Source organism: Ochotona princeps, chromosome 7, assembly GCF_030435755.1.
Source record: "Ochotona princeps isolate mOchPri1 chromosome 7, mOchPri1.hap1, whole genome shotgun sequence".
NCBI lineage: Eukaryota > Metazoa > Chordata > Mammalia > Lagomorpha > Ochotonidae > Ochotona > Ochotona princeps.
The window spans coordinates 7,709,987-7,737,485 of record NC_080838.1 but is presented as its reverse complement, the minus strand read 5'-3'; the positions used below and the strand labels follow the sequence as shown (position 1 = coordinate 7,737,485).

Below are 27,499 nucleotides of genomic sequence, written 5' to 3'. Positions count from 1 at the left end.
TGAATCACTATGTTTCATAAATCCCAAGATGCTTAAATGAGATAATGCCAGTGAAATCCTTAGCACCTTACTTGTGTACCATAGAAGGCAGCTGGCCAGGGCCAATATTATGGCATAGCTGGCTAAGTCACAATGCCAGCATACTGTATCCGAGTGACTGATCCAGTTTCCTGCTAATGCGTTGGAAAGGCAGAAGACGGTAGCCCAAAAGGCTAGGTCCCTGTCATTCATATAGGAGGCCCAGAGGAGGATTTCCTGGTTCTTATATGTGGTATGGCACAGCATTGACTATTGTAGTCATTTGGGTAGTGAACCAGTAGAGTGAAGCTCTCTCTCTTCCCCTCCTTCCTCTTCCTCTGAGGCTCTACCTTTCAAGTAAATGTTTACTGAAAGATCAGTTGCAGCTGTACTGATAAAACACCAGCAGTATGGGTATTCATTTGAATGGTTTAGCAGTTAACTCCAATAAATGCTGTAGTGCTCACATCCTGTATCAGTTTGCCTTGGTTTGAATCAAAGTTCCACTCCTGATTTCCAGCTTCCTGCCAATACATAACCCAGAAGACAGCAGGTAATGACTCAGGTATCTGAGCCCCTACCACCCATGCAGGATCTCTAGATTGAATATTCAGCTCTTGCTTTCACCTGGCTTAGCTCTAGCTGTTGTACACATTTGTGGAGTAGACTCTCAAAATATATATAGGAGTTCACTATTTGCTTCTCTCTCACTCTCTGTATCTGTGCCTCTCAAATAATTTTCTTTAAGAAGAAATTTTTTTTAAATAAAAGGTCAGCTATTAATTAGTCATACTATTTCTGCAATATAGTGAGTATACAAGCTACTTAACCTTTATGAGCCTCAGTTCTTTGAACTACAAAATGGAGAATACTATATCTTGATAGAGAATTACAGGTATAAAGAGCACAGCTCTGTAGTTAGGACATAAACTCTATGATTCTAACTCTGCTACTACTGTGCTTATTATCATTAATGCCTAGCTCAATAGCTACCCTCCTGCGGCTGTTCCTGCTTCCCCATTTCTTTTCAGCATTATGGATTAGTTTCCTATGATTACTATAACAAATTATTCACAAACATAGTGGTTCAAAAATTATGTTACAGTTCAATTTATTATGTTACAGTCCCCAAAATGTATTACAATTCCAGAAGTCAGCCACCAAAATTAGTCATAAAAGCTAAAATTAAGAACAGGTGTTTTATCTAGAGGTTCAAACACCAGCTAAGACACCTGCAACCCGTGTCAGAGTTCTGTTCAACACCAGGCTCCGGCTCCTGACCCCAGCTTCCTGCTGGGGCAGACCCTATGAGGCAGTGTGATGACTGAAGTAACTGTGTTCCTGCCACCTTATGAGAGAAACAGATTGATTCCTTGCTCCCTTCTTTGGCTTACTCCAGCCCCAGCCATTGTGCGCATCTGAGGAGTAAACCAAAAGACAACACCAGGATTTCTCCCCTAAAAAAACCAAACCAACCAACCAACCAAACAAAAAAAAACCATAGAAACTAAATTTGTAAAGCTATATTCCTTTTAGGGACTCTAGGAAATTAATTCATTCCCTTGTTCTTTCCAACTTACTGAAATTACGTGCAAGTTCTGGCTCGTGGACCCCTTTTCCAACAGCAGGGAATTTTCAAATCTCCTGACTCTAACCTCCTCTGCCTCGCTCTTCCTTAAAGGATCTTCATGATTATACTGGGTCTTAAAGAATAATCTCTTCACATAAGCAACCTTAGCTCTCCTTTGCCAGGTTAGGTAACATATTTGCAGGTTCCTTTTTTAAAATTGATTATTTTTATTTTTAATGATTTTTACATAGTTCATTAGTGCGATTAGGGTCAAGGGCTACAGGAAAGTGGGTGAGATCACCATTTCCACATTCTCTTTTTTTCCTTTCTGTATCTGGGGGAAGGGGAGTTATAAGGGGAGAAGCCACACCCAGCCTCCCCAACACCTCTGCACCCTAGATCCAGCCACCCGCCACAGGGTCCTCAATGTGGGGCATGCTCTGAGGGTCCTGTTCAAGAGGTTTCAATAGTTCAACAGTTCCAAATTACTGCTGTTCTTGCCATTCCAAGCACGATGAAATTTCTCCAAAATCCACTGGTTGACATAGTCCACCTTAGAGTCTCTGTTTGCCCAGTTATTCACTGCCAAAAATTGGTTGGGATAGTTGATTGATTTGTTCTAAGAACAGGATCTGGGCCCGGCAGTGTGCCTAGTGGCTAAAGTCCTCGCCTTGAACGCCCCGGGATCCCATATGGGCGCCGGTTCTAATCCCAGCAGCTCCACTTCCCATCCAGCTCCCTGCTTGTGGCCTGGGAAAGTAGTCGAGGACGGCCCAATGCATTGGGACCCTGCACCCGTGTGGGAGACCCGGAAGAGGTTCCAGGTTCCCGGCTTTGGATTGGCACAGCACCGGCCCGTTGCGGCTCACTTGGGGAGTGAATCATCGGACGGAAGATCTTCCTCTCTGTCTCTCCTCCTCTGTGTATATCTGACTTTGTAATAAAATGAATAAATCTTTAAAAAAAAAAGAATAGGATCTGGACATCTTGGGGTGCAGGGAGTGCATGATTCTAACACACTGAACGCTCACAGTCTCTATCACATAGCCTTGACATGTAGAATGTGACAGAGTGCCGCTCAGTCCTGGGAAGCAAGGTGGGGAAAGAAACACAGATGCTGGCTTAGCAGGTGAAGGACAGGGAGACATCAATCTTCCTCACTGTTCCCACCTCAAGTTCATTCTCCTACCTCTATAATTGCATTCAAAACGCAAAGTTTGTGATAAAAGGAGGAATTAAGATCTTTTAGTTAAATAGAAAGCTGTATTCCCTGGACTGCCAAATTTAAAATATTAGGCACAAATTCAAAATATTAAGTCATTCCTATGGGGCCCAGGGGCGTGGCCAAGCGGCTAAAAGTCCTCGCCCTGAACGCACCGGGATCCTATATGGGCACCGGTTCTAATCCCGGCAGCTCCACTTCCCATCCAGCTCCCTGCTTGTGGCCTAGGAAAGCAGTTGAGGACGGCCCAAAGCCTTGGGTTCCTGTACCCATGTGGGAGACCTGGAGGAGGTTCCTGGCTCCTGGCTTCGGATTGGCGCAGCACCACCGTTGCGGCTCATTTGGGGAGTGAATCACCGGACGGAAGATCTTCCTCTCTATCCTCCTCTATGTATATCCGCCTTTCCAATAAAAATAAATAAATCTTAAAAAAATTAAGTCATTCTTAAAGATTTTTCTTAAGGGTTTTGTCATAAACCTCAGCTGGAGTAAGATATGATCCAAGAATGGTAACCAGAGAGGAGCTGGCATTGCAGCTTAGCAGGTAAATACCACCTGCAATAATGGGTCCCAGCTGCTCTACTTCTAATCCAGGCCCCTGGCAACAGCATGGGAAAAGCAGTAGGGCCCAAGCGTCTGGAGTTCTACCTGGCTCCTAGTTTCCGCCTGGCCATCAGGGTGACTTGGGTATTGAACCAGTGGATGAAGATCTCTCTTGGTGTGTCTCTCCCTTTCCTCCCCATCTATAACTTTCAAATAAACAAATCTTTCCAAGAAAGAGAGAAAGAATCCAGAAAACAAAAATTAAAATTGTTATTTCGAGTGTTAAAGGGTGGATAACACCCCTAATCACCTGTTACTTTTTTAGGAATTTGGGTTAAAAATTATTTCCTTTAAAGGGTAAAACCCCTGTTTTTGATTGTTCCCTTTTCTATTAGTTATTATACAGATCTCATAATATGATCCTCTGTACAGCTGACCCTGTGAAATGCACAAATGTCAAAAATAACTGTAGTTAACGGACACCCTCACCTGCTTACGAGGCAGAAACAGTGGGGCAACCACAGTATCTCAAACACCAGGAACCTTGCTCTGCTGTCAGAACATTCAGCTTTGCAAACCTTTTCTACTTGGATGAGGATTTTTCTGACATGCATTTAAAATATATTTTAATCCACGGTGGGTCAGTCTTGGTCTCTAATCTAGACAATATCAAACCACATCTGCATCTTGTCAAACTGTCTTACTTAAGGTTAGGGAACATATTCTCTATGTAACACATCACCTCTTGCAGACTCTAGCCTATTCATCTCCCTCCTCCTCATTAACTTCCTCCCACATAACCATTCTCAAAAGAATACAGAATGTAACAGCAGAATGCCCAAGCAGCTCATTGTGTTCTTCACCATGCAGAATGCCTCTGAAGTGCTCAGTTCAGAAGACACAAAAAATTGTTGCATGCAAAGAGATGTGTGCGGGTCATCTACTACCTCAGCTTTGAAGCCTTATTTTGATCTCCCACAAGCAGAATAATGCCTTCTCCCACTCCCCTGTATATAAGTACTCAGCACCTACCAACTGGCACTTAGTTTTTAAAATTTTACTTCTTTTTTTATTATTATTATCATTTTATGATACAGTTCCATAGGCCCTGGGATTTCCTTTACCCGCTTCCCAAATCTCCTCCCCCCACTGAGTTCCCCTACAGTATTACTATGGTATAGTTCTTCATAAATAGTCATATGTCCATCATTGTGGGCATGCACAATGGCAGACACTTACAGATTTTGACTCACGCTGTAACTCTCTTTACAAGCTCTTCAAGACACAGAATTAGCGTATCCTGTAACGCCTGGTACAGGAACACACAGGAAGTCATCTGCTGCTGCACATACTGAGGGAGGTGACCTCCCCACCTCTGCGAACTGGAAATCAGCTAAGCCAAAAGGCCTCTGTGGTGTTTCTTTTGTACGGGGTGAGGGGTTATTAATTCAGGGAACAGATGCTGCCTCACTATGCAACATCCTCAGATAATTTTGACTTGAAAAGAAAGCATTTTCAAGCGCTACTTCAGAATTGCAGAATTAGTAAACCTGTACTAGTCATGCAGTGGAAAACGTCCTGTTTAGGGACAGAGGAGAGGACAAGGCAATGTAGTTACCACAAAGCAGTAAATGAAGTTAACAGTCTGATTTGCTTCTCTGGCTCCTAGGTCGCTGAAAACACTGAGATAAATTTGAAAATTGGCTAGCAGCCTAACAATGACAGCTGTTGTTCATCAAATGTTTTATGTTACAGGAATTCTTAATGCATGCTGAATCTCCACAGAAACACAATGATGGAGATACGAATTTTTTTAACCTAGATGTTAAGAAGCCCTAAGCTCTCACTCTGTTCATCACATCTGAGAGGACTGGAAATTCCACTTTCATGCCCTGTGATGCGGGCATCCCATACGGGTGCCAGTTCATGTCCTGGCTATTCCACTTCTACCCAGCTCTCCTCATACGGCCTTTCCAGGAGAAGGAGTATGGCCTAAGTCCTTGGACGCCGGCACCCACATGCAAGACCTGGAAGAGGCTCATGGCTCTGGATTGGCTCAACTTTGGCCACTGCAGACATTTGGGGAGTGAACCAGCAGATGCAAAAACCTTATTTCTCTCTATCTCCTTCTCTCTCTGTAAAAATTTGCCGTTCAAATAAAATAAAGATTTTCCTTTTAACAAATGGAAATATTTACTTGAGGGCTGAAGATGGCTGAATAAGCAATCACATCCATCTCCTCCCCAATAAGTGTCAAACATTAACAAAATAAATTCTGGAACTGTAACAACACTTTAAAACAAGAATCAGAATCATCACTGAACCACACATAAGCAGAAACTTGAAACCAGGTCCTGAGGTGTCAGAGATGAATCATGATCTCTCCCAGTGAGAGCAGAGATTCCCTCAGTCACAGAGTAGGAAAGTGTTCCTGTGGGCAACCACCAAGACATGCAGAATGCCAAATCCAGCCACTCAGCACTGCTCCGGCTACTCCACGGTTACACCTCACAGCCAGCCAAGGCTTTACTTTAAAGCATGCAGAAAACTGCCATTCATGTTAAGTTGGTGAAATTAGGCTTCAATTAGTTTCCTAGAAGGGACTTTTGACTTCCAATTAAAGAGTGCAGAATGTAAGGTGATTTAAAATTTAAAGTAACTCCAGACTCAGAAACTACTGAGAAACAATAGAGGAAAGTCACTTCTTAGAGGTAAATACAATAAACCAACCCATCTCTAGACACACCACATCCCTCAACTACTTCCCCATTTCGGCAATTTGGGGAGTTGCTGTTTGACTTCCTGTTCTTCTATAGGAAAACGCACCAATTAGCAGGTCCCATCTACACTTGTTGGCATGGTCAGTGACATCATTAAGGAAATGGTATGTCGGAGGAACAAATCTATTCCCTACATCAGGCAACTAAGTCCTTTATGCATAAACATGCAGCTAATAATTAACATTAAACAAATGTCTAAGCAAAATCAATATAAAAGACCAAAATGTACCACCAATTCTAGATCAAAGAGAAAAATTGAGGCAATAGAATATTTAAGATATTCTAGTTGACATCTTCATAAATGAAAAGGCACACTGTATATGCAAAACAAGACTGCCCCGGAGCAACAACCAGGGAGCAAGAAGCAGTTCTTGCAAATCATATGTGATTGTGAGTCTAAAACATGAAGCGGAAAGACTGAACAACAGATCCAGCTGAACGCTCATCTCCAAAATAAGTTGACAGATTTTTTAAAGAACACACAAAAGAACATAGTAAAATTAAGACCCACAGGAAGTGCGAACAGGAGGTCCACATTCCTAATACACTCAAATTTCTTCTCCTGATGTGCTAATTCAGTATAGAATTAGATACTAGAAAAGGGATAATCAAGAGCGACATGGTATTCAAAGAAAGTACAGAAAAGTAACAACCTGTAATTCATCTACCCTGAGTCTGTAATACATGAATCTCCAGAAGAAAATGTCTGGGCAACATGATATGAAACTCTGTTAAGAAAATACTTCTTGGGCCCAGCGCGTGGCCTAGCAGCTAAAGTCCTCGCCTTGAAAGCCCCGGGATCCCATATGGGCGCCGGTTCTAATCCCGGCAGCTCCACTTCCCATCCAGCTCCCTGCTTGTGGCCTGGGAAAGCAGTTGAGGATGGCCCAAAGCCTTGGGACCCAGCACCCGCGAGGGAAACCTAGAAGAAGTTCCTGGATCCTGACTTCGGATCAGCACAGATTGGCCGTTGCGCTCACTTGGGGAGTGAATCAGCGGACGGAAGATCTTCCTCTCTGTCTCTCCTCCTCTCTGTATATCTGACTTTGCAATAAAAATAAATGAACCTTTAAAAAAAAATACTTCTTGAAGAGCAAGGCAGACAAAGCAAAAATATTAAAACGTTATAATGCCAAAAGGTGGAATTTCTGGAAAAGATCTAATAAATCCAAAAGAACTACTAGAAACTGAATATTAAGAAAGCAAGACAAAGAAAATGGGAATGAAGGAAAATTAGAGGAAAGTTCTCTTTACTAAGTATTAAATATGGGGGATTCTGCATATAAAGCTTAACTTCTCATTCTCAACAGTGACCAAACAGTACCAAAATACGAAACACTCCCCAAATGCATTTACTCAACCCTCAGCAGCTTCTAAGAATCCACAATGAAATGCCAGTTTGCACGCACTGGAATAGCTATAATAAAAAGCAAACAGTAACAAATGCTGACAACGATGCAGAGCAATCAGAACTTACACAATGCTAGTAGGAAAGTGAAATGGTACAACTGCTTAGGAAAACAGTATGGCAATTCTTAATAGGTGTACAAGCAGAAATACCCTAGGACCTAGAATTTGAAAAAAATACTTATTTATTTTGAAAGCCAGAGTAATAGGCAGAGAGAGAGAGAGAGAGAGAGAGAGATCTTTCATCGGCTGGTGCGTTTCCATCGAACAGCCATAACAGGTAGCACTAGGCCAGGCCGAAGCCAGGTGCTTCATTTAGTTCTCCTAAATTTAGGTCTCCAGCCGTTAGCAGGGATCTGCATTGCAAGTGCAGCAACTGGGACATGAAAAGGCACCCTTAGGGATGTCAATATTGCAGCTGGCAGCTTCACCACCTATGCCACTACACCGGCCCTGAAGTGTTCATTTTAATACTTAACAGAAGTATAATACTACATTACTGAAACTCTTACATATACTTCCAGTTGACATAATTTGGTGTGATATTCAAATTTTAAGTCAAAATTCTAATTAACAACACTATAGGAATTTCTGGTTCTTTAATAAAACAATACATGAATTTCATACACTGTCCTGGTCAACCATATCTAGGCTAAACTGAAAAGTAATGGTAACTAGGACCAGCACGATGGCTCAAAGGGCTAAATCCTCACCTTGCAAGTACTGGAATCCAATAAGGGCAACTTTGTGTCTGCTGTTCTACCTCCCATCAGGTGCCCTATCTGTGACCTGGGAAAGCAGTGTGGGATGGCGCACAGCCTTGAGATCCTGCACCCTTGTGGGAGACCAAGAAGCTCCTGCCTCCTGGCTTAGAATTGACTCAGCTCTGGCTGCTGCAGCCATTTAGGGAGTGAACCAGCAGATGCAAGATCTTTGTCTCCTCCGTAAATTTAACTGGCCTGACCAAGAAAAATAAATGAATCTGTTAAAACAAAAAAAAGTAATGGTAACTTCCACCTCCTGTGCCACACAGATGAACTGTAACCCTCACAGCCCTGCAGTTAGTTCCATCTTGAAATGTGGAAGCTGAAGTCCTCAGAAGCTGAGTAACCACCTCAGGTTTGTAAGGCCAGCAAAGGCAGGTCTGGAACACCACTCAGGATGACTCTAATTTCACACCTTGGGTACCTTTTCAGAGTACTACATTCTTGTGCATCTTTCAAAATACACAGTGAAAGAATAAAAGCATCAAATTTCTATTGATAAGTAGGAATCTATAATAAAGAAGAAAAACTGCAATGGAATAGAAAAGAAACGATGTATTCACAACTATGGATCTTGTATGACTTGTATGGCTCTATGATCTTTTATATCCTTGGGTAACAACTGATCAGGAAATTAATATTCTACAACATAAAGTCTCTGATATGAGCGTTTCTAGAATAATAAGAGTTATATTTGACTTGGGTTGTTAGATGCTAAATAATTTATCATAAACAAAAACAAATGATTTTTCTTTTCTTTTTTTTTTTTTTACATTTGACTATATAACACAGTTTCATGGGTTCAGAGAGGCCCAGACTGGTAGGTTTGTGGCTAAACTCCTTGCCTTGCATGCTCCAGGAAGTGGCTGCTCCACTTGCTAACACCTCCAGGCTTGTGCCCTGGGAAAGCAGTCAGGAAAGACCAAAACCTTGAGATCCTGCATCCACATGGGGGACCCAGAGGAAGCTCCTGGCTCTTGGCTTCAGGTGGGCTCAGCTGTGGCTCTGGCCATTGTGGCCACTTGGGGAGTGAATCAGCCAACAGAAGATCTTTCTCTCCGCCTCTCCTTCTCTATGTAAATCTGACTTGCAAATAAAAATAAATACATCTTTTAAAACATTTAAAAGAGAATTGCTGTATCACTCATCAATTCTACTTCTGGGTGTATATTCAAGAGAGTTGAAAACAGGATCTCAGAGATGTTTATGCATCCATATTCAGAGCAGCATTATTCACAACCGTCAGAAGCTGGAAGCAATGCAAGTGTTCATCAAGAAAGGAACAAAACATGATAAATGCTTGAACACGATATGATGGAATAACATTCAGCCTTTAAAAAAGAAGTTCTGACACAAGTTCAAACATGAATAAAGCTTGAGGATACGATGCTAAGAGAAGTGAGCCAGTCACCAGAAAAAGACAAATATTGAATGAAGCCATGGATACCAAGTAACAAGGATACTTCAATCGACAGGGAAAGTACTATGGAGGTTGACAGGGGCTGAAGAGAGAGGCCAGTGAGTTGTTGTTTAAGCATGTCAAGTTGTAATTGTGCAAGATGAAAATCTGGAGATTGGTTGTACAACAATGTAGATATATTTACCACCACTGGACTGCATTCTTAAAAATGGTAAATCTTGTGTTATTTTACTCCAACTGGAAATCACATACATACATGCCTTTGGTAGTTTCCCATTGCTGATAGAATCACTTCCCAATTCCCAAGCTGGTTCTCACCAAGACACAGAAAATGGTCAGTGGCATCCCGGGGTAAATGGATAGTTACTACAGTGTAGAGGTGGCCAGTGGAGGGCGGAGAAGGGGTGGCCATCTCAGCCTCTAACACTGGTCCAGAAGCCTAGAAGGCTCAGCTCCTAAAGCTTGGCTAAGCCACTTACAGCTCCTAGTTGGGAATATTTATTCACATTTGGGGGATGGTCTGTAAGGCTGTTTGTAATGTGGCTCTACTGTTCTCTAAGTGCTCTTCCTGTAGTGGTAACTGAAGCACAAACGAATCTGTTTAAACAAAAGCAGCAGGTTTATTGGAGTGAGATTTAGTTCAGTGATTAAATATTGCTAGAGAGACCTGCATCTGTATTCTTGGGTCCAAGTTTCAGCTTCCTGCCAGTGTGAACCCTGGAGGCAGCAGATGATGGCTCAAGTACTTGGGTCCCTGTCACCTACTGGGGTAACTTGGATGGAGTGTCTGTCTCTCAGTCTCAGCCTGGCCCAGCCCTGTCTATGGCCAGCATTTGGGGTGTGAAGCAGTACATGGAAGCTTTCTCTCTCTCTCTCTCTTCCCCCTCATCCTTTTTCATCCTCCTGCTTCTCTGTTCTGCTTCCTACACCACTGCATATTTCTCTAAAGTGGTTGGTAAACACCTTACAATAAAGCCACTAAATCTTTCATACCATATCAAATTAGATTATGATACTCCAGAAAAATTAAAACTGGGCCCGGCGGCGTGGCCTAGTGGCTAAAGTCCTCGCCTTGAACGCCCCGGGATCCCATATGGGTGCCAGTTCTAATCCCGGCAGCTCCACTTCCCATCCAGCTCCCTGCTTGTGGCCTGGGAAAGCAGTCGAGGACGGCCCAATGCATTGGGATACTGCACCCGTGTGGGAGACCCAGAGGAGGTTCCAGGTTCCCAGCTTCGGATCGGCCCGTTGCGGCTCACTTGGGGAGTGAATCATCGGACGGAAGATCTTCCTCTCTGTCTCCCCTCCTCTCTGTCTAACTGACTTTGTAATAAAAAAAAAAAATCTTAAAAAAAAAAAAGAAAAATTAAAACCACAGTACAGATTTAATGGTCACCACTAAAGTTATTTTCTTTTTTTTAAATTTGTTTAATTTTTAATTTCTTTAAGCTTCTTTATTTTTGAAGGCATTTGATCAATTCAATTTGTTCTTTCTTTAGAAAAAAAATCTCAATATATTTTATTTCATTTGAAAGGCAAAGGGAGAGTGCTCATCCATCGACTGGCTCACTCCTCAGTGGCTGCAAACCCAGTGATGGACCACACTGGTCAGGAGCTCAGGACTCAATTCAGCTCTCCTAAGTGGGCTGTGGGAATTCAAGCACCTGAGCCATCACCTGCTGTCTCCCAGAGTGCCCATTCGTGGGCACCTGAGTCACAAGTGCAGGAGCTAGTACTTGGACCAGGAATGCTGATGTACAATGTGGGCATCCCAAGGGGCCATGTAGCCACTCTACCCAACACCCACTCCGCCATTAGACTTTAACACTGATTTTCCATGTGTTCAGGCAACAACCCAGTCTATTCCTGTATTAAGAAAACATGTACATTATTGAGTAGCCAGTATTCCTGTAAATGCCATATTCAGACTCAGGTTTTAGTGATATAAATGGCTTGTATAGGAATGATGCAGGTGCTTTCACTTTTTTTTTTTAATACAAAATGTAGATTCTGTGTGTATTAAGAAGTATGCCAAGAGAATCAAGATGGTGGAATAGGGTAAGGAAGCATTTAAATGGATGGAGAAACATTAATCAGTACGAAGCAGAGAGGGCACATTCCAGGAAACAGGAGAAGACAGAGCAACACCAGAGGGGTACCTGGAGACTGACAGACACAGGAAAGCAGTGAAAACAACAATGTGGTGTTGCAGTGACTGATAATCCAGTGGCATCCAAATGGTGATGTGAACTCCACCAGCAGTCGCAACTCCACAACAACTAGATGGGAAGGGATAACAAGCTGGGTTTAAAAATGTATTTAATGAAATGATAAAAGTAAACTTCCCTAATCTAGAGAAAGAATTTGAAAGCAAGATTCAAGAGGGTCACAGAACTCCTAACAGGGTTGACCAAAAGCACTCTTCACCATGACACATGATCATCCAGCTCTCTTCAACTGAACATAAGGAAAAGATCCTTTAAATCTGCACGTGAGTGAACTCCAGGCCTGATAGTCTACGCGACACCGGGCAGGACACCTGGCAGGTCACATAGGCAGACCACTCCTCAGAAAGGAGGTACCTGGTGTTTGATAAGATCTACCGCCCTATAACTCATCAATTTGTACTTTTTGAAAGTTGCTTGTTTCAAACCCACCAATAGAAGCCTGCTAAATCATGACTGCATAATTAATAGCCTAAAATGTATAAGAACGCTGGGCTGTTCAACCGGCTGGCTCACTTGCTCTCTCTCCTTCTCTTTTGCCCTCCCTGGGGATCCTGCAGCGGCCATGGCTGTGGCTGTCCCTTCCCTGCCCAGCCCTGCTGGGTTGGGGGAGGTGGCTGGGAAACCTAGGTTAACATGAATAAACCACCTTTATGCCTTAAAAAAATGTGCACGTGAAAAAAATCAACTGACATATAAAGGAATGCCAATTAAATTCACAGGAGATCTCTCACAGTAAACTCTACAGGCCAGAAGAGAATGGAGTGACATATTCCAGATGCTAAAAGAAAAAAAATTGTCAGCCCAGGATAACATACCCAGCAAAACTTTTCTTCGTCGTTGAAAATGAAATAAAATTCTAGAACATGCCTCTTCCAAACCTGCCCTACAAATGATACTTACAGATGTTCTCCTGACAGAGAAGAGGAATAGCACCCAACAAAACGAAAGGCAAATGGGAAGAACCTCCCAGGAAAATAACAACAGAAGACAAATCAATGAACAACCCATTGCTAAAATGACAGGACCAAATTACCACCCATACATATTAACCCTGAATGTAAATGGCTTAAGCTCAATCAAATGTCATAGCTTAGTACACTGGATTGAAAAACAAAACACATCCATTTGTTGTCTAGAAGAGACACATTTCACCAACAAAAATCAGTGGAAACTGTATCTCATGGATTTTGATTTTTTTTTTAATTTCATCTCTTCAAAACACATTCTTCTGATTAAATTCTTCAAAGACTCATAGATCAAAGAGTAGCATCATTTTCAAGAAGGTTCTTGATTTTCTTTTTCATTTCTTCAGCTACACATTAGTCATTCAGTAGCATAATACTTAACTTCATGGTGCTGTTAATTTCTTTTTTCTTCTTGTTGATTTTGTTTTGTGGCTTTTCATCTAAGGGGATATATAGTAGCCGTGTAATGGAGACTGTCATATCTAGTAACATGTTATTTAACTTCATGGCATTGTAAATGTCTATTTTTCTTTCTATTGTTGATTTTTTATTGTGGGTTTTCATTTGAGGGGATGTACAGTAGCTGTGAAATGGAGGCTAACATATGTTGGGGTCCGTGTGGTGGATGTGGGGGACAGGAAGGTGTGAAACGTAGTGTTCCATTGCAGGCAGGGCCTCAAGGAACTTCCCGCTGTATGTCAACTGAATGCAGCTCCACCTTCCTTTGCATGGACACTGGAACACCCTGAGGAAGAATTCTAATCCATTCAGGCACTGTTTGCTACTGTGGAGCTGGCCTGTTACTCAATGTGAGCTTGGAGGTTAATGTCAATAATAACCTCGTGCAAAAGGAGCTTTTATTATTTGTACTGTCTTGGCTGTCCCCATTGACCTTATGCTAATCAAGGGACCTGTATTTAGGGTTTCATTCTTTCCTTGATCTTTAGGTTCTCCTTTTCTTTGTGATACAAGATTAAGTTGTAGAATAAGAACTGTAGTAGGAACTTCTAGAATTATCCTCAGAAACATGGACTTGACCATGATGTAGAAAGTCTGAGTCAGAGTTGGACTGTTTCTGTATAAACAAAGAGGACAGCTTTCCCTGCATTGTCCATTATGATCATGAAATCGTAGTGGTCCATTTCTTTTCTCTTTACGCCTCATTCACGCACCCTTTTGAGTTCCGAACTCAGCTGGAGCTGGACTCAGGCAAACATATCCAAATATGAGGATACAATGCAGTATGCATTTCTACTTCCAGACTAAAGATGGACTCCCAATGAAACTGTTTACTATACAACAACAGGATGCTGGACTCTCTGCCACTGTCCAAGCCCTCAATAATGGACATATGACTGTGTATGAAGAACTATATTTTAGTAATGATACAGGGGAACTTGGTTGGGGGGGAATTGGGGAGGAGATAAGGAAAATACCAGGGGTCTATGGAACTGTATCATAAAATGATGATAATAATAGTAATAAAAGATAAAAAATAAAAAGGAAATGGGAGTTATTTCTTTATTAGCATTTAAAAAAGAAGTATGCCAAATGCAGAGTAGACTCTCATATCACTTTATACATTTTTCCTCTCATGTTCACATTATTTTTGGTTGGACATTTGAATGCACAGTCCACTACTACACCAGGTTCTGAACTTCCAGCCAAAATGGTATGGCCTTCATTGCTAGAAGGGTGTGTCATTAAGGAAACCAGCTCAAGTTCCAGACAACCTGGGTCAAATCACAGCTCAGCCACACACTTGTTATGTCCTTTGAGCAAATTACTTCCCTAAAGGTTTTTTTTTTTAATCTGTGAAATTGAATAATAACAACACCTTCATCCTGGAGTTAGTGAGTAATTAATAGAGGAAAACCACTCAGAATAACACCAAGCACAAGGCAAGCATTCAATGAATGTTAATTATTACTAAAATGTCAATTTTAGCTTGTTAAAGGGCACATTTTGGAATGAAGGTAGGGGAATAAAGCAGTGCCTTGGCCTGGAGAAAACGGGTTTTCCTAACAAATGTGGGCTAATCAATAAGCTAAATAAATGGTGGTATTTCCATACAATTGAACACGGTTCGGTAGTTCCGATCAGAATCACTCTGGGGTTTTGTTGAATCATAGATTGCCTTGCTTCACCCTCAAAACGTCCCGTCTATGGGCTCAGGGCAGGAACTTGCATTCTGACAACGTCCCAGGTAAGGCTGGTGCTGCAAGCCAGGTCCACAGTGTGAGAATGGCTGGGCTAGGGGAAGGTCTCTGAACCTCAGCACTAGCACCATGTTGAGCCAGATTCCTGCGGGAGGGGCTGTCCTGCGCAGTGCAGGTTGTTTAAAAACGTCACTGACCTCTAGCCACCAGATGCCTGTAGCATCTCCCCCGACTCTACTGTGTAATACACAATTGTATCTCCAAATGTTGCCAGATACCTCTCAGTTAGGCCATATTTCACCCTGTTGAGAGCTGCTAGTTGAGCAGAATGATCTAGTAACCTGAACGATTTTAAACATGTAATTTATAGTATAAAGCACCAGACACAGGGGCAGGTGTTGTAGCACAGTGGGTTAAGTCACTGCTTGGGATGCCCATAATCCATACTGGAGTGCTGGAGTGAATCCACCTGGTCCATTTCCAATCTGACTCCCTGTTAAAGAATGCATCCTGGGAAGCAGCTGATAATGGTTCAAGTGCTTGGGCCTCTTGCACCTACTCGAGAGAACCAGCTTGGCTTCCCAGGTTCCTGACTTCCACCTGCCCTAGCTCTGCCTAGTGCGAGCATCTTAGCCAGCAGAAACAGGATCTCTCTCTTTATCTCCCCCTCCCTCTCTCTCTCTTTCTCTCTCCTTCTTTTCCCCTTCTCCAATGCTTTCCCCCCTTTGTCACGTATTATGAATTTTTAGAAACACATAAAACAACTGCATTAGCACATCTGCTACTGATAAAAGAAAATACTCAAGGCCTGGTACTCTGATACACTGACCGCACTCACCTCCACTATATCTCAACCCTCGTCACCCTAATCAGAGGCTCACAGGGGCAGGCATTTCTCTCAACTATTAAAACAGCATTAGAAATAAAAATTAAAGAAAAAAAAGAAATTAAATAATAAAAGAGATGAATAGAATAGCCTTTCATAACACAATGGTGATTATTACTGTTACTACTTTGAAAACTGAGTAAAACTGGAGATACCGTGACTGTTCGTGATACTTGCAAGGTGATTTTTTTTTTTTAAAATTTAATCATTTTATTACAGCCAGATATACACAGAGGAGGAGAGACAGAGAGGAAGATCTTCCGTCCGATGATTTACTCCCCAAGTGAGCCACAACGGGCCTATGCGCGCTGATCCAAAGCCGGGAACCTGGAACCTCTTCCGGGTCTCCCATGCGGGTGCAGTGTCCCAGTGCATTGGGCCGTCCTCAACTGCTTTCCCAGGCCACAAGCAGGGAGCTGGATGGGAAGTGGAGCTGCCGGGATTAGAACCGGCGCCCATATGGGATCCCGGGGCTTTCAAGGCGAGGACTTTAGCTGCTAGGCCACACCGCCGGGCCCATGCAAGGTGATTTCTAAGCCAAAGCACAATGACTGTTATGCGAAAAGCTGACATTGAAGAAACTCAACTTCCTTTATCTTTGAGTACTTGAGAAACTTGCACTCTGACAGAATTTCAGGAAAGACTGAGTAGTACAGATAATTGAGAACTCCTGCTATAGTCAGAAAATTGTAAGTAGAGAGGACTTCAAATCCTCACTAGAATAAGAAATAAACACACCGTGTACCTCTAAATATCATTCTTGAAAGAATGGACTTTGAAGACTGTGGAATTACCTAAATTTGTTTCCATATCAGCAGATTTTGATGAAGGGAGGCTGAGTGATTTTTGCACCTCACTAAAATGGCTATTAGTCACTCAATTTAAAAATAGAAAAAAAAAAGCCGAACTGACTCTGACCTTTCAGAGTATAATAAATAAGACACGGGCAGTTTACCGTGACACTGCTAGCAGGGTAATCCTCCTCCTGTGGCACTGGCATATGGTGTTGCTTCTATTCCCAGCTGCTCCACTTCCAAACCTGTTCTCTGCTAATGACCTGGGAAAGCAGCAGAGGGTGCCAAGGCTTCGGGCCCCTGCACCCATACAGGAGAACTGGGAGAAAGTCTTGGCCCTCAGTTTTGGATCAGCTCAGTTCTGGTTATTGTGGCGTTTTAGGGAGTGAACCAAACCTTCTGCCTCTATTTTTCATTCTCTATAAAACTTCCCTTTCAAATAAAGACAAGTAAATCTTTCAAAACTTCATTAGAAACTACTACCAACATCTATATGCCAACCAATTGAAAAATCTAGTAGAAATGGATAGATTTCCAGAGACATATCAACTACCAAAGTTGAGTCATGGAGACACAGAAACTCTAAATAAACGGACAACCAAGACAGAGATTAAATCAGTAATAAAGACTCTGCCAAACAAAGGAATACCCAGGCCAGATGGCTTCACTTCTGAATTCTATCAAGCCTTTAAAGAAGAACTAATTCTAAGGCCTGGTATGAAGACGCTCAGTGGTTAAATCCTTAACTTGCACACCCAGGATCCCACGTGGGCACCGGCTCCTGTCCCATCCAGCTCCTTGTTTATGGCCTGGGAAGGTAGTAGAGGATAGCCAAAGCCTTGGGACCCTGAACCCACATGGAAAAACTGGAAGAAGCTCCTTGCTTCGGATCTGGCTATTGCAATCACTCGGGGAGTGAACCATCAGATGGAAGACCTTTATCTCCGTCTCTCCTTCTCTGTGTAAATCTGCCTTTCCAATAATAAATTAATTAATTCTTTAAAAGAACTAATTCTCTTTTTAAGCTATTAAATTTTTTAAATTACTCAAGACAGATGAGAAGGAAGGAATTCTCCCAAACACTTTCTGTAGAGGCCAGTAGTGCCTGCATTCCAAAACAAAAAAAGACATACAATAAAGAAAGAGAACTACAGATCAACATCCCTGATAGACATAGATATAAAAATCTGCAACAAATACTAATTGAATCCAACAACATATCAGAAAGTCATCGACCTGTACCAAGTGGGATTTATTCCTGGCATGCAGGGATGGTTCAACATACACAAACCAACAAATGCAGAGGAAGCATCTGATAAAATACGACATTTTTTCAGAACAACAACAGCAACAAAAATCCACTTTATGCAAGTTGGGTATAGAAGAAACATCCCTCAACAGATCAAGGTAATATCTGACAAACTCTCAGCCAGCATCCCACTAAACGGGTAAAAGCTAGTAGCACTTCTACTAAGATCTATAACCAGGCAAGGCTAACCACTCTCACCATTACTGCTCGATATGGTATTTGAAATTTTAGACACACACACACACAAAGGGTAAAAAGGAGAAGCAGGAGCAGGAAAAAGGAGGAGGAAGAGGAGAAGGAAGATGAACAAAAACAAGAAAACAAAGGGATACAAACGGGAAAGGAAGAAGTAAAATTATTCCTGAAGGCAGATACTATTATCCTACTTACAGAGTAGCGAACAGACTCCATTAAAAGTCGGCTGGAACTCATAAGAGAGCTAGACAAAGTTCAGGATATAAGATCTGATGGTTTCTGTGGTTACAGAGGTGGGCGGAGTTTGCATCGAATCCACTATGTTATTGGAAGAGGTGATGTAGATCTGACATGTCACTAGGGCGGAAACCTGACCGACCAATAATGGGTTCAGACTGGCACTTTTTTTTGCTAAAAAGGATCGGAGCAACACCCGTTTCCGCTTACGAGTCAGAAGTATAAAAACCTGCACGCGGCGGCTTTCCAAGTTCTCTCTGTCTCTGAGTTGTGGGGAGCAAAGGCCAGAGAGCAGAGTTCCCCCAATCCCCTAATAAAGGCCTCCTTTGAACAGTTGACCAAGGCTTTCCTTTCTTTTTTTTTTTTTTTAGTTTATTAATTACATTGTATTATGTGACACAGTTTCATAGGCACTGGGATTCTCCCCACCCCTCCCCAAATCCTCCCCCTATGGTGGATTCCTCCACCTTGTTGCATAACCACAGTTCAAGTTCAGTTGAGATACCAAGGCTTTCCTTTCAAAACGCAAGAATCAACAGCTTCTGTATGCACAGATAGGTTAATGGCTGAAAAAAAAAAAAAAAAAACTTTTAAGATTCGCCTCATTCATAATATCTACAAAAAAAAATGTAAACACCCTGGAATAAATTAAACCAAGGTTGTGAAAGATCTCTACAACTAAAATGACAAAACATTAAATTAGAAGGAAGTAGAAGACAGTAACAAAGAAATGGGAAAACCTTCCATGTTCATGGACTGGAGCAATTAACCCCATCAAAATGTCCACACTACCTGAAGCAATTCACAAATTTAATGCAATACCAATCAAAATACTAAAGACTTTTCTCGGATCTGGAAAATTTACTTTAAAATGCATATCTCATCACAAGAGACCCCAAACAGCTAAAGAAATCTTAAGCAATAAAAACAAACCAGAAGGCATCACAAACAACAGATTTTAAGACTTATTACAGGGCAATTATAATTTAAAAACCAGTTTTGTGGGGGTGTAAGAATAGACCTGGTGACCAATTGAATAGGTAGATTCCAGAAATTAATTCATGTATCTACAACCAACTAATCTTAATGAACAAGCTAAAAGCACTCCATGTACAAGGCACATTCTTCAGCAAATGGTGTTGAAAAGTAGGAGTGTAAGACTCCTACCATGCAAAAATCAAATCACAAAGGATTAGGGATCTAAACTTAAGACCTGAAACCATCAAATTACCAGAAGGAAACATTGGAAGACACTGGCATAGGGAAAACTTTCTTAGATGAGATCCCAGCAGCACAGACAATAAAGGCAAAAATAAATGAGATTACACCAAGCTAAGAAGCTTCTAGGGCCTGGCGCCATGGCCTAGCAGCTAAAGTCTTCGCCTTGAACGCCCCAGGATCCCATATGGGCGCCGGTTCTAATCCCGGCAGCTCCACTTCCCATCCAGCTCCCTGCTTGTGGCCTGGGAAAGCAGTTGAGGACGGCCCAATGCACTGGGACACTGCACCCGCGTGGGAGACCCGGAAGAGGTTCCTGGTTCCCGGCTTTGGATCAGCACAACACCGGCCGTTGCAGCTCACTTAGGGAGCGAATCATTGGACAGAAGATCTTCCTCTCTGTCTCTCCTCCTCTCTGTATATCTGCTTTTCCAAAAAAATAAAATAAATCTTTTTTAAAAATCCTTATTCCATTCTTAATTGTACTGTATTGTTTTGTTGCTGTTGAGTTTCTTGAGCTCTTTATAGATCTTGGGTATTGATCCTGTATGAGTTGAATAATTTGCAAATATTTGCTTCCATTTCATCTTTTACCTCTTGATTTTGTTGAGTGTTTCCTCTGTTGTACAGAAGCTTCTTTTTTTTTTTTTTTAAGATTTATTTATTTTTATTACAAAGTCAGATATACAGAGAGGAGAGACAGAGAGGAAGATCTTCTATCCGATAATTCACTCCCCAAGTGAGCCACAAGGGCCGGTGCTGAGCCAATCCGAAGCCAGGAGCCAGGAACTTGCTCTAGGTCTCCCACCGGGGCTTTGGGCCATCCTTGACTGCTTTCCCAGGCCACAAGCAGGGAGCTGGCTGGGAAGTGTAGCTGCTGGGATTAGAGCCAGCATCCATATGGGATCCCAGCACTTTCAAGGTAAGGGCTTTAGCTGCTAGGTCACCATGCCGGGTCCCTGGAATAAGGATATTAACAGGCATTTTTCAAAGAATGGAATCACAATGGCCAACAGATATGTGAACAGACGCTCAGAACTAGTCATCAGGGAAACACAAATAAAACCACAACCAGGTTTCACACCACAGTCAGAATGGCAATTCTTCAAAAATCCAAAAATAACAGATGCTAGTATGGATGTCAGGAAAAGGCACCCTAATTCATTGTTGGTAGGAATGTAACTAGTACAACCTTATGGAAGACAATATGGAGAGTCCTCAGAAACCTGACAATAGAGCTACCAACCACATGAACCAGCCATCACACTCCTGGGAATTTATTAATAGGAAATGAACTCCGCATATGAAAGGGTTATCTACACCCCTATTTTTAGCAGCTCAACTTACAACAGCTAAGATGTGGAATCAATTCAGATGTCCATCAACTGATAACTAAACAAAATGTGGTGTATATACACGGTAGAATAATACTCAGCTGTTAAAAAAAAAAAAGAAATGCTGTGCTTTGCAACAAAATGGATGCAACTAGAAACCATGATGCGTAATAAGTCTGTTTCAAATGGAAAAATGCTATGTTTTCCCTGACTGTGGTAACTAACATACAGAGTACCAAAAAAAGAGTAATGTATCTGAGCAAAACCGACATTTTAAGATTTCATTATTGTTTATATCCCATCCTTACTTTTGAGGAACAGTGGTTTTCCTACTTATCACATTGGTGATTTATAAAGTACATTGAAAGGAATGTCACTGTAATACTGCAACAAGGTGGAGGAATCCACCATGGAGGGAGGATATGGGGAGTGTTTGGGGGAATCCCAGAGCCTATGAAACTGTGTCACATAATGCAATGTAATTAATAAAAAAAAAAAGGAATATCACTGTAAAAGTAAGAAAATAAGGAGGGAGAATGGTATCATTATGCTCTTAAAATTGTATATGAAATGTGAAATGTATTTGTTTTATTTAGTTTCATAAATCACCTTTATCAATGTATAATTTATATGACATGAAACCTACTCATTTGAAGTATATAATTCTTTTAATACATTTAGAGTTATGTAATTATCACCACAATCATTTGAGAAAAGTTTCATCACCTTAAAACTATTCCTTGTACCCTTTTTCGGTCAATTTTAGCTTTACATTCCATGCTTTCTACTTCAACAGTCAACTCTGTAACCTTCATGCAAGTTAACACATGTCTATTTTATATGGATTAATAATATGGTAGAATCAAATTGTGGATACATTCTATTTATGTGTACATTACACAAAATATATTTACCTTTAAGAAATTATTGTGATACTGCATGCACATATTATTTTCTTACACCTCATTCAAACTACGTAATACTTATGGGAAAAACAGCTGTAGTACTATTCTCAATTTTGTATGTTCATTATGGAGACTTCCATAAACTTAGTACTCCTAAAAGCCCTACTGGCAATAAGCAATAGGAAACAAATACTAATATATTAGCACAACAACTAGTCTGAATCCAAACAGATCAGAATTGCATTTTTTCTTAACTTCATATCAAATATATTTTTTAGGTATGACATTTTAAAATACCTTCCTATTAAAATTCCTTTTCTAATGACAGCCTGGAAAAAATATAGCTATTTTTGAAATGGACAAAATATTTTGCCCATGGTCAGAAATGTAATGCTTAAAATTACGCAAAGCTGATTAAGAACAGCCAGCACTTTTAGTTAGCATTGAATAGAAATTTCTCTAATTAGGAAGCATTAGTGTCATTTGATTTCTGATCCCTGCTTCAAAGTGCTCTCTGCAACAAGAAATATTATTATAAGTTGAAGTTCAATTTTAATTTAATAAGAAAATACTTTTACATGTTCAAACATGAATAATCCAGTCAGTATATTTTTAGACCTACAGATTCCAGGAGAACTGCTTTTGAGTATTAAGAAATTCTTCTACAATAAAGGTTAAAAGAAAGCAAATTCACACAGCACTGCAAAGAGCACACACTTGGAAGCCACACACATGGATTCAAATCTCGGCTTCACCAACCACAAGATACGAGTCCATTCTCTTCCCTCTTGCCTTTCCCTCCCTACTGCTGCCTGGCAGCCTTCTGTAAAAACTAACAAAAAGATTCACAGGAAACATACTTCCAAGACTTTCTTCATGTGAATTTATACTGATCTAAACTTATATTTTAATTTAGAAATGGAAGTAACTGAGTTCTTCCCTTGTCAACACAACATCCTTGTTGGCCAACTGTTACTTTACTATCATCTTCTACTAAAAGATATAAAGTGAGCCTCAAAAACATTTAGGTGCATATTGAAAATTGTTTTGAGTCTTAAACAGATGTGTACTTACAGGAATGCTTGGATCATAAATCATTCAAGGGTATATATTTATTGTGCTTACAAGTACAAACTGACAACACGGGTATTCAAAACACATACACTCATACATACATTCACAGCCTATCCATATCCTTCATCCTAGTATGTACTCATTATGTCTATGAAAGTCTTAGTATTTAAAGATACTTCTTCAAATAAAAGAATTTTTCTCGACTCTTCCTAGTTTCACATTTATGATCTGTTTTCAAACATCTTTTGTAAAAATTATTAGGACATGGGGCTGGCATGGTGGCTTAAAAGGCTGATCCTCTTCCTGCAGTGCCAGCATCCCATATGGGCATCAAATCACATCCCAGCTGCTCTACCTTCCATCTAGTTCCTGGCTTATAACCTGGGAAAAGCAGTGGAGGATGGCTCAAGTCCTTGGCTCTCTGCATCCACATGGGAGATCCAGAGGAATCTCCTGGTTCCTGGCTTTGAACTATCTCAGCTCTGGCAGTTGTGACCATTTGGGGAATGAACCAGTGGCTGGAAGATCTCTCTTTCCCCTCTCTCGGTAACTTTCAAGATATATATAAAGTATTAGAAAGTAATAAGCAATAAGAATTATTTAACTGGCTAGAGACCATAAATGCAACTTTCTACATACAATAACCACAAAACCATTGAAAAGGCATCACTAAAGCTAAATCCGCACTACTGATTCTCAAATATATATTAGTGGGACTTTGCTGCAGCTTCAGCTAGCAGAGGCTGGCACTGGGGACTTAATCTGTCAAGTTAAACTCCAGAACCACCTGGAGAGTGCATAATTTGGGAGTTGGAGTGGCCTAGGAGGGAGATAGTGGGCACCTCCCTCATGGGTTACCACTCCCACTGGAGAGCACACAAAAAAAGAACAGGGGCTGGGGTGGCTAGACAGAAAGGCACCTGCCAGTGTGTGTGTAGGCTAGATAGTAGGGTTGGTTGGGTTGAATTAGGCTTCAATGCCCATTGACATGTATGAGAACTAAATGGGATGTGGGACAGACTGAACAAGTCTGCAGTACATACTGGCATGCATGGGAACCAGGGCAGGGAGCAGGCCTGGTGGGGCTTATGGGGAGTTGCCCCAACTAGGCTGCAGCTCCCACTGGTTTGTGTGAGGACCAAGTATGAAGTGGGCCGGGATCAGGCTGGACTGCAACACCCATTGGCTCAAGTGGAAGACAGGGCTGGAAACAGAACTGACCCGGCAATTGCAACCGCCAACATGTGCATAAGCTGATTGGGGTGACGGACTGTGCTGGACACTGTACTGGCAAACTCACACAAGAATCAGGTTTGGGATCATCTCAGATGAAGTTTCTTTGGAGATCCCTCCAACTGAACTGCTGATCTCAGAACCCCAACCATGAAGAGACTATGTCAGCCAGTGGATTCTGAATAGGTTTCATTGGTGATTGGAATGGCGAGACTGGCAGCAATTCAGAACTGTTGACAAAACTACTTGAGCAGGACCCTCGGAGCATGCCTCACATTGATATCTGGGATGGGTGGGAGGCTGGGTGGGGCTTTTCCCTTTGTTTCTCCCCTGACCCCAGCTACAGGGAAAAAAATGATGATATTAGTGTGGAAACAATGGTATTACCCACTTTCCTATAGCCCTTGACCCTTTGTACCCTAATCAACTAAGATTACTAAAAATAAATAAATACATTTTGAAAATTCCATTTAAAAAAATTAATATTCATTAGCTATTACTTACCAGATTTTTTCCCCATCTGCCTGCTGAAGAAGGCATTCCTGCTACAGCTGTATGTGCACAGACTAAAACTCTCCCAATATCGTTGTGTGAATCAAATGGAAAACTTTCACCCAAAAAAATGCAGGGTGGTTGGATAAATCATCACTTGATTATTCAGCAGAGACACTTTTAAGAAAAGCCAGTTTCACCATAATCTGCTTTCAGGATTAAATGGTCTTTCCCCAAACCTCAGAACTGTTTTCACAGTCTTCCTGACCTTGCTAATCACCAATAACCTCACGTTCTCCATGATCAATTTTACATACCCAGCCCATTTCTCTTTCTTAAACCCCTTACAATAAGAATACCAATTCCATTAATTTTTAATCCCATTGGGATTTGTAATCCAGTGATTTTACCTATTTTGACTCACTATATCCCCTTATTCCTTTCTTTTCATCTTTCCCAATTCAAGTTAATGATTTATAACCCATATTATTTCTTCATACTTAGGCAGGAAAACCTAACACTGGTTTTAGGTAACTCTCTGCTCTTTCCTTGTCTCCACTTATGTTGAATGCACATCAATGCCAAATTCACTCTTAATTTAAATGGATCCTTGTGTGTGCAGCAGCCCTAGTATTATTTGCTTAGCCCATTAATCTTCCATATTCCTGTAGGACTAGTCAATCCCTTTTCCTTAAACCCCCAACACCTCTGTTCTCATCCTTGTTTTCCAAGGATAATTTCTGTATTTCACTAAGAAAAAACAAAACAAGCAGAGCACTTGCACCACCTATCTATTGGCTGGCATTTGACAGGATCAAACCTTAGAACTCACAGTGGACTTTATTATGCTCACTGCCCTGGTTGACCTTAACTGAAGTCTGTGCTCAAGAAATTACTTCAGTGATCATCCTATTTAAAAGTCAAGCCCTACCCCAGGATCCCTACACTTGAAACCTTTTCTGTTTATCTCCCAAGCTCTTGTCATTAGACAAGCAGACCAAAACAAGCACCATCAGAAAGGGGGCTTTGTGTTACATTATATAGCTTCTATTTTTAAAAAATATTTAATTTTATTTGAAAGGCAGATTTACAAAGATAAGGAGAAACAGAGAGAAAGATCTTCCATCCACTGGGTCACTCTCCAGATGGCTGCAACAGCAGCAGCTGAGCTGATCCAAAGCCAGAAGCCTCTTTCAGGTCTCCTAGGCAGGTTCAGGGTCCTAAGGAGCTGGGCCCTACTGCACTGGTATTCTAGGCCATAAGAAGGGAGCTGGATCAAAAGTGGAGCAGCCGGATCTCAACCACGGCCCATATGGAATGCTGCCTCTGCAGATGGTGGCTCTACCTGCTATGCCACATCATTGGGCCAGGACCCCACTCCTACTACAACACACACTTTTCTTTCCTCTCTCTCTTTTTTAAGATATTTATGCATTGGGCCCAGCGGCGTGGCCTAGTGGCTAAAGTCCTCGCCTTGAAAGCCCCGGGATCCCATGTGGACGCCGGTTCTAATCCCGGCAGCTCCACTTCCCATCCAGCTCCCTGCTTGTGGCCTGGGAAGGCAGTTGAGGACGGCCCAATGCACTGGGACCCTGCACCCGCGTGGGAGACCCAGAAGAGGTTCCAGGTTCCCGGCTTCGGAACGGCGCAGCATCGGCCCGTTGCAGCTCACTTGGGGAGTGAATCATCGGACGGAAGATCTTGGTCTCTGTCTCTCCTCCTCTGTGTATATCTGGCTGTAATAAAATGAATAAATCTTTAAAAAAAAGATATTTATGCATTTTAAAATGTATTATTTTTTTAAATAATGATAGGGTGAGAAGGACCAAGGTTTAGGGAAAATTGGGTGAATTCATTGCTTCCAAATTTGCTATTTCTTCTTGTGTTTCCTCAGGTAAGGGGAGAAATAACGGGGAATACCACTCACGACTTTCCAAACATTCCAATAGCAACACGAACTTTTGAAAGGACTACTGGGTGAACGATTGAGGTCTCCTGGACTTAGTCATCTGTTGTAGCATGGAAGGAGGGATTGAGAGTTTATGAAGAATCAGAAGATATGAGTTTGAATCTGATTACTAGACTAGGAACTAGAAGTGTCTCCCAGCTTTGCTATTGTACCGTAAGAGAGTAATTAGTTCAATCACTTATGCTCAGATTTTTTTTTACCCTCCCATTTCTTGTGTTGGCCTCACAGAGTCATTGTGTAGATAAAAAACACTGGGCAAATGTGAAATACTGGCAAACTTGTATAACTGATCCCATATGGTAAACTATTTAGAATCATTTAAGCTTTTCTGGTCAACAGTTTATTCTTGGAAGACATTTTTTTTTTTTTTAATCAAGAAGACAGTCTGAGTTATAACGAAGAACTTTAATTCTTTTCCTTATCTATGGCTTGTGTATGTTAGCATTACATAAACTCTAACTTCGGGTGTTACAGCCAAAATTATTTTTGCCTTCTATCTGAAGCCTTATATATTTCCTTCTAAATAGGGAACTATGTGGCTTGCTATTTTGAGATCTCGGTTTCCTTTATTTAGCTCTAGAACTGTCTTCTCATAGTCCATTGTCCAGCTTAAAATACCAGATAAACCAAAGATAGGTTCATGGACACACACTAGTTCCTCAGTTTACACAAAAGGCCAAGCGAGTCTACAGAACCTAGCCAATACGGCTCTCACCAAAGCAGTTGCAAACAGTGGCATCTGCAAGAGCAAACAGGCATCTTTCCTGAGTTGTACTT

General features: G+C 41.5%; 1 protein-coding gene across 13 annotated transcripts in view; it reads right to left on the bottom strand.

Moving 5' to 3' along the window:
* SH3D19 (SH3 domain containing 19) overlaps positions 1-27,499 on the bottom strand; it is a 218,617-nt gene that overhangs the window by 131,793 nt on the left and 59,325 nt on the right. Inside the window, exon 1 of one of the 13 annotated variants that reach the window (XM_058666772.1) lies at positions 18,456-18,570. The exons of 11 other annotated variants lie outside the window; for them this stretch is intronic. The gene's annotated coding sequence lies outside the window, so the exon portion shown is untranslated. Of the gene's footprint in view, positions 1-18,455; positions 18,571-27,499 lie in introns of those variants that run through there. One more of the 13 variants, XM_058666777.1, reaches the window with a different exon arrangement.